Source organism: Marmota marmota, unplaced genomic scaffold (genome assembly GCF_001458135.2).
Source record: "Marmota marmota marmota unplaced genomic scaffold, marMar, whole genome shotgun sequence".
Taxonomy (NCBI): Eukaryota; Metazoa; Chordata; class Mammalia; order Rodentia; family Sciuridae; genus Marmota; species Marmota marmota.
The window spans coordinates 23675326-23682993 of NW_026000229.1; the positions used below are offsets into that span (position 1 = coordinate 23675326).

A 7668-nucleotide genomic window follows, 5' to 3' on the forward strand; every position below is an offset into this window, starting at 1 on the left:
TTTGGGGTCTGACATTTATGTCTTTGGCCCATTGTCAGTTGATTTTTGCATAGGGTGAGAGTTAGGGTTTAATCCTAATTTTCTGCATTTGTAAATCCAATTTTCCCAGCACGATTTAATGAAGAGACTGTCTTTTTTTTTTTTTAAATGTATGTTTTCAGTGCCTTTGTCAAAGATCAGTTGGAAGCATGTATGGATTTATTTTTGTATTCTTATTGTGTTCCCTTGGTTATGTATCATCAATACCCTAAAAGTTACGATTACTGTACTTTTAGAGTATGTATCATGATTACTATACTTTTAGAGGTCAAGTATCATGATGCCTCCAGGTTTGTTGTTTTTGCCCAAGATTGCTTTGGCTATTTGTGGTATTTTACACTTTCATATGAATTCAAGGATTGATTTTTTAATTCTGTGAAGAATGCCTTGTTTTTTTTGTACTGAGAATTGAACTCAGAGGCACTTTACTACTAAGCTACACCCCAAGCAATTTTAATCTTTATTTTGATACAGAGTCTCCTTTAGTTGCTGAGGCTGGCCTGCAAATTGTGATCCTCCTGCCTCAGCCTCCAGTTGCTGAGATTATAGGCATGCATCATTGGTATTTTAGTGGATATTGCATTGAATCTACATTTGATTTGGGTACTATGTGCTAAGGCACTATTTCCAAATTTCCAAATAATTCTCTGGGTCCTTTGAAAGTAAAGACAAAAGCTTTATTTCTGGCTGGGGCCATAAATGCAGAGAACCAAGCAGTTCTATAACACTCAACTCAGACCAGGGCAGGAACATGCTGATAAGGCCTAAAATCCACAAAACAGGGAGCAGGAGAAGCAATCTTAATCATATTTCATAAGTTACATTTTCAGAAAACCAATCTTGCATTAGTCCCAGAGAGCAAGGATATTGTGGTCAGGGTGCAAGGTGAGGGTGGAGACATTAGCTTCTATGTGAGTGGGCTTATGAGGAAGAGGGGACAATTTCACACAGGGTGAGATATCTGAACAAAATGGGGTAAGTCTGGGCTAATTTTCTAATCAGTTCATAACATTCCTCCCTTTTCTTGAAACAATCAAATCCTTGATTTCAACTCTTAAAAGGGCCACCAGGTGAAAGTTACAGAAATTTTCTGTCCAAACTGAAAGCCAAGTTGTATCGTTAGGTCCACCTCTATCTTGACACAAGACCATGAGGGACAATAAAAATTAAAGAGATTCCTATATTTATGTGAGGAGGAGTCATCAGGATACACACACACATATATGTATATCATGCCACCTCAGGGTATAAGGATTGCCATTAAATTGGGGAACAGCATCATCTAAATGTACAGTTAACAAAGGTATTTCTAGGTCTGTGTGACCTGGTCTAGGAATCCATCCATATACTTGAGGTAGAATTCCATAGGAAGAAGACTTGGTAAAATTGTACCTGGGGAGTTCAGCACCCTGGGCCTTAAGACATAGTCCAAGAAAAAACAAACCAAACAACCGTAATTAGCATTTTTTTCAGTTTTATATTTAGAGGATAGAAGGTGTCTTCGTGGGAGGTTCATTTCTTTGCAGGAAATGTCTGGAGAGCTTCACTCGGGTATGATGAGTCCATGTAGTGAGCCCATCCACCTTTATGTCTGGGGGAATAGTAGGATGATGGAGTGAGGTCCTCTTCAGCTGGGTGTCAGTTCTTCCTTTTGGAACCATTTGATGTAGCTGTTGTCTCCTGGCTGGAACAGGTGTTGGAAACTAGTTGTCTCTTGGGCTTGGTTCTCAAGAAGGTCTCTAGAAGCCTTTTCTTCTTTAAGTATCTGCTGGAGAGACTTAAAGTAGTTAAAAAAGAGACTGGGGGATGACTTCAGCCAAATGAATATCAGATACCAGGAGGAGCAAAGAGGATGGTCTCCTATACATGATCTTGAAGGGAGAAAGATTTCCTTTGTAAGGGGTGCATCAGGCGTGCAAAAGAGCAACAGGCAAAAGCTTTGGCCACCTAGCACAGGTTTCTAATGAAAATTTACTGAGGGTACTCTTTAGGGTCTGGTTCATGTGTTCAACCTGCCCAGAACTTTGAGGCCCATAAGTGCAATGAAGCTTCCAGGTTATATTTAAAGACTTTGATATTCCTTGTCCTATGGCTGCAGTGAGTGCTGGCCTGTTATCTGATCTTATGGTGACAGGCAGTCCATAGCATGGTTTGACTTCATTAAGAAGAAATTTTATTACAATCTAGGCAGTCTCATATTTGGTAGGATATGCTTCTGACCAACTTGAGAAATATCCACAAAAACAAGGAAATATTAATAACCATTGGAAGGAGGTCTTAACTCAGTGAAGTCAACTTCCCAGTGGTCTCTAGGCAACTCACCTCATTTGTGGACCTCAGGGGGGTCTGCCTTCCCTGTTTGACATTTACCTGTTGGCAGGCTAGACATCACTCAGAGATGTCCTGGGGTATTTACTTTAGTCCTGGGATGTAGTATGTTTTAGATAGAAAGTCAGTTAACTTGTTCTTTCCTAGTGGCAGTTGCATGTAAACCCAGTATTATTGTTCTTCCCAAGGCTTGGGGAATCGGTCTAGAGTCAGGCAGAGTCCACCAGCCTTCTGACTTTGTTCCCCGCTTTTCTTTAGCCTTCTATTCTTATTCTGGTAGATAGTGTGGGAGGCAAAGTAGGCTGGTTTGGGGATATAAAGACAGAGGAAGCATGGTGAATGGTTCTGGTTTGGAGTCCAGGGCCATTTGTTGAGCTATCTCATTGGCAAAATTATTGCCTCTGATGACATAAGAGTCTCCTTTTTGGTGACCCCAGCAGTGTATGACAGCCACTTGCTTAGGTAACCAAATTGCCTCAAGTAGGGATAATATTTCCTCTTTATTTTTTATGGACTTTTCCTCAGTGGTTAGTAATCCCCACTCCCTGTAAATGGCTCCTGCTGTCTGTGTAAATTTTTTCTTTTTTACCTTTGGCCCACCTTAAAGCCTGTATAAGGACAAGCAGTTCTGCTTGCTGTGCTGAGGTCCTCCTTGGGAGTGCTTGAGCCCAAATGACTTCTGTTTCTGTTGTGACCACAGCTCTGGCCTTCTGAGTCCCATCTATGACTTGGCTGCTGCTCTCTGTGAACAGGACAGCTTCAGCCTCAGTCAAAGGAACATTGGTCAAGTCAGGCCTTCCTCAGCTCACCTGGTCAAGCATATCCTCACAGTTTTGGAGGCACTCATGTGGATCATCTTATGGCATCAGTGAGGTGGGGTTAAAGGACCTTGCAGGGGCAAAGGTGAGTTGAGAGTGGTCAAGCAACAGACTCTGATGTTGAATAATATGACTATTAGTCATCCATCTATCTAGTGCACCATTTAGGAGGTCTCTACAAAATGTGGTGTTGTCACTGTGAGGGATTGTCCCAAAGTTAACTTATTGGCCTCCTTGACAATAAGGGCAGTGGCCATTATGATATGTAAGCAAGGAGGCCATCTGGATGCTACCAGGTTCGATCTCTTAGGTAGACAAGCTGTTGGCCTCTTTTGGATCCAAGATCCTGTGAGAGGACTCCTTTGGCAACCCTTTGACTTTCTGCTACAAACAGGTTGAAGGGCAGCATGGGGCAGAGCCAGAGCAGGGGCCTTGATCAGGGATGCCTTGATGGCTTTAAATCCCTGTTGTTCCTTCTCAGTCCATTTTAAAGGGCCAGTTCCTGTAGTGGCTTCAAACAAAGGCCTTGCTAATTCTGCAAAGGAGTTAATCCAAAGCCTGCAGTAACCTGCCGTTCCCAGAAATTCAGACTTGTCTCTTTGTGGTGGGGCTGGGTATCTGATTGATGGCTTGTTTATGAGCCCGTGATAATTGTTCTGAAAGGATCTTTCAAGAAACAAGTTTGGAGCCTCCTCGGGGCCCTGGAGTACCTCAGTATCTTTAGACACGTTAATGGGCTTCTTAGCAGCCCCTTTTAGTCCTACAAATAAATGCCAGTGATAGGCATCCAAATGAGCCTGGCCTGCCCCAGGGTTAGGGTCCCAATCAGGACAGATGTCAGGAAGGGCCTCCTCAAACAACTGTCGACCTTCGGCTTCAGTGTGACCGGCCACTGTAAGAATAGCCCTCCTGTCCTCTGCCTTGATGTGATCCTGCTCATCAGAAGTAAAAAGTGCCAATAAAAGCTAATGGCAATCATCCCAAGTGGGCCAGTGTGTGTGAAAAACGGACTCAAGGAGAGAAATGAGGGCCTGTGGACACTCAGAGAAAGGAGGATTTTGACTCTTCCAATTATATCTATATATATCTGAAGTTGTAAAAGGGACATCAAAAAAGGGAGCGGTTCCATCCCTTCCTGAGGGAACTACTCGAGAGGCAACATGGGAACAATTGGGGCTGGGGGAGGAGTTGCACCTGGGAAGGTATCAGCAAGGGAGCCACCAAAGGGATATTCATGGGACCTAAAGTGGGAAGAGAAGGGGAGTGGGGACATCATCACTTCGATCAGGGGTTTATCTCTCTCTCTGTGGATGAGGCAGAAGTTATAAATCCCTTTGGTGATGAAAGAACAGTCTCAGAGGAACTTGGGGAGGACACAGATAAACAAGGAGGGGTTGGGGTTCACAGGAATTATAGGGAGGTGGAAAAACTTTATCCTCATCTGAAGAGGATAGAACAGGGCCAGAAGGATGCCAAGATGAGTTTTTAATATCCCGTCTGTTGCAACTCTGGGAACCTCTGATATCCTGAAGAGCCAGAACTTTGGCCAATTTAGTTATGCCCTTGAGACATAATTAAATGGCCAAAGACATTTGGAGGATTTAGAACCAAATGTAGCTATTGGTCTATATATGGGAACTGGTCAGGATGGCCAGGCCTGCCAGTTACCATATTTCAGAGCTTCTAGACAGTAAGGGGATCCAGAGATCCCTCAGATGGCCATCCCACATGGAATGTGGGCCATTCCACCTCACACAGGATTCAGAAGTGTCCCGGTGTCACAGGTACCCTATAATCAACTTGGGACCCAAATGAGAAGTTTCTTAACATACAGTGCAGAGGGGTCAGATGATAAGACAGGTTAGATCCCACAGTAAGGCTAAGGGTTAGAACAACATGCAGAAATAGAAGGAAACTGAGAGACAAAAATTAATGAGATAGTGAGTTTGTGGATCCAGGGGCAGTGAGTCGGCGAGACGCTGATGGGTCTGAGCTGGCAGGGAGAGAAGGTTTTCTTGTTGGGGCATCAGTGAATAACTTTAGAGACCACTAGACAAGCACACATGGTCAAAAAAAGACAATTGTCCACAAAAAACAGACACTCCCTCCTCCCTTCCCAGTCTCCAGACCATTGTTACAGCCTGTTTATCAAAGGGTGTGAGCCAAGCCTTGTGCCTAATCAGACATCTTGCTAATTGAAATACCTACAGGATATTACAATCAAACTAGTTGAAACATCTCTAAGGATTTCCAGTCAACCTAATTGACACACCTCTGGGCTTTACATTCATTCTAGATGAAACACCACAGAGGATTTACCATCAATCTAGTCGATATACCTTAAGGCTTTATAATCAATCTAGTTGATATACCTTTAGGCTTTACATTTAAAACATATAGAAAGAACAAATAAGGTAACTTTAAGCACATGTAGCTCCTTTTGTCCTCCCTCATGGCTGGGCTTGAATTGGTTACAACGTAGGATCCAATCCCTGGCAAAACAGCGAGCTCCCCCAGCCAGAGGGGAAGGCGTCCCTCTCTGTGTTTGTGGGGTGAGAATCCTGGGTGTCTGAGAGCCACAGCCTGGAATCCAGAAGGTATCTCACTGGGTCCTCCAAAATGTTAAGGTGCTATTCCCAAATTTCCAAATATTTCTCTGTGTCAAGAGCCATCCATGGGCTGTGTGTGGACTACATCAACATCACGGCCTAGTGAATAGAAACAGCTGGTGTTTGGGGACTTCCATGGCAGTCCCACTGGGTAAGATCACCCAAATACATGTGAATTTCTATTTCACTCTGCCTGGTCTCACACAGCACCAGAGATGAGGCGACCTGCTGTAGCGACACAGCCTCTCTGAGATGGGTGTGACCTGCCAAAATGCGAATCAACATGCTGACTGCAACACACCATGAAACAGGACTCCACCCCTGAAACCTTATCCCTGCCTTTGATATACCTCCTTAAATAAACCACGGGAGCCATTTTCTAATTGTCCAGCTCCAGCTCTTGTGTGGGCTGAACGTATGAGTACTCCATCCTAATTTAAAATTAATTTTGACTCTGTCTTTTGTTCTTCACTAGTTAACTTCTGACTTTAAATTCTTAGGAGGCTTATCCTTCTGAGCAGGCAAGAGTTCCCTGGCAAGATGCTGGCCCCCAGAGAGATCTTCCGGTCCTTTGAAGGTAAAGACAAAAGCTTTATTTCTGGCTGGGGCCAAGAATGCAGAGAACCAAGCAGTTTTGCAAGACCCAGATTTGGGGCAGGAACATGCTTATAAGGCCTAAAGCCACAGGGGAAAGGCAGGAGGAGCAATCATAATTATAAGCTACATTTTTTACAAATAGAAAGTTATAAAACAAGAGTCATATAGTCATTTCATAAGTTACATTTTCAGAAAAACAATCTTGCATTAGTCCCATAGAGCAAGGATATGTGGTCAGGGTGCAAGTGGCGGGTCAGGTGGAGGTGTTAGCTTCTATGCAAGTGGGCTCACAAGGTAGGGGGATATGGAGAGGTGACCAGCACCCTAGCAGGGCAGATTCCTGCTCAGGAGGTGTGAGCCCCCTGGGAAATAAAAAGTCTGAAATAATCAGTAAGAAATAAAGACAGAGCCAGAAATTAGATTCATAGAGGAGTGTCTGGTGGGTCTTCCAGGCCTGATGGGAGCTGAAATAGAACAACTGAAAAAAAGCCTCCAATTCTTTATTTAAGGGGGAGTACATCAAAGGCAGGGATAAGTTTTCAGCAGGAGGAGTCTTGGTTGCTTCTCCTTGTGGCAGGGTCTTGCAATAAACAGGTTGATTGGCATTTTGGCAAACCACACCCATCTCTGGGAGGCTGTGTGGCTCCAGCAGGTCATTCCCATCTCTGTAACTATGCTAGAACTTGAGCAGGAGCTAAGCAGGACACCACTTGAACCAGGAATTCTCAAAACTAGTGAGGTTCCTGCTGGGAGTTCCTGATACCAGGCTTTCCTGCCTAATGGTTTCAACATCGCTTTAGTACATGCACAGTTCACGGATGGCTCCCAGCAGGAGAGCCAATTTCATAAAATGTGGATATCTGAATAAAATGGGGGTAAGTCTGGGCTAATTTTCAAATCAGCCCATAACATATGGACATTTCAACAGTATTAATTCTTCCAAAAATATGAAATGCTTCAAGAATTTATGTGTTATCTTTGTACAGGGGCCATGCTAATCTCTGTATCATTCTGATTTTAATATATGTTTTGCTGAAGCAAGCACCACTGTCTACTATTGTTTACAGAACTCTTCCCTTACAGCTATTATGTAGATAGTGATCTGTCTTCTGAGGTACTGTAAGCAACAGTTTAGTCACTGCCTAAAATGAATCTTTAGTTGTTCAGTCTGCTATATCTGTTTCCTCATTTCCCCCATAACTGTTGTGCCAAGCTAATGCCACATTTTGTTGTTGTCTGGTTTTTATTATGGTAGGCTACCACTTCCATTATTAATC

At 43.5% G+C, this 7668-nt stretch overlaps 1 non-coding gene across 1 annotated transcript; it reads right to left on the reverse strand.

Annotated features, from left to right (window-relative positions):
- Window positions 1–7332: 7332 nt before the first annotated feature.
- On the reverse strand, window positions 7333–7434 carry LOC125613468. Its single transcript, XR_007344033.1, has one exon. It is a non-coding gene; the product is annotated as a U6 spliceosomal RNA (small nuclear RNA).
- Window positions 7435–7668: the final 234 nt, after the last annotated feature.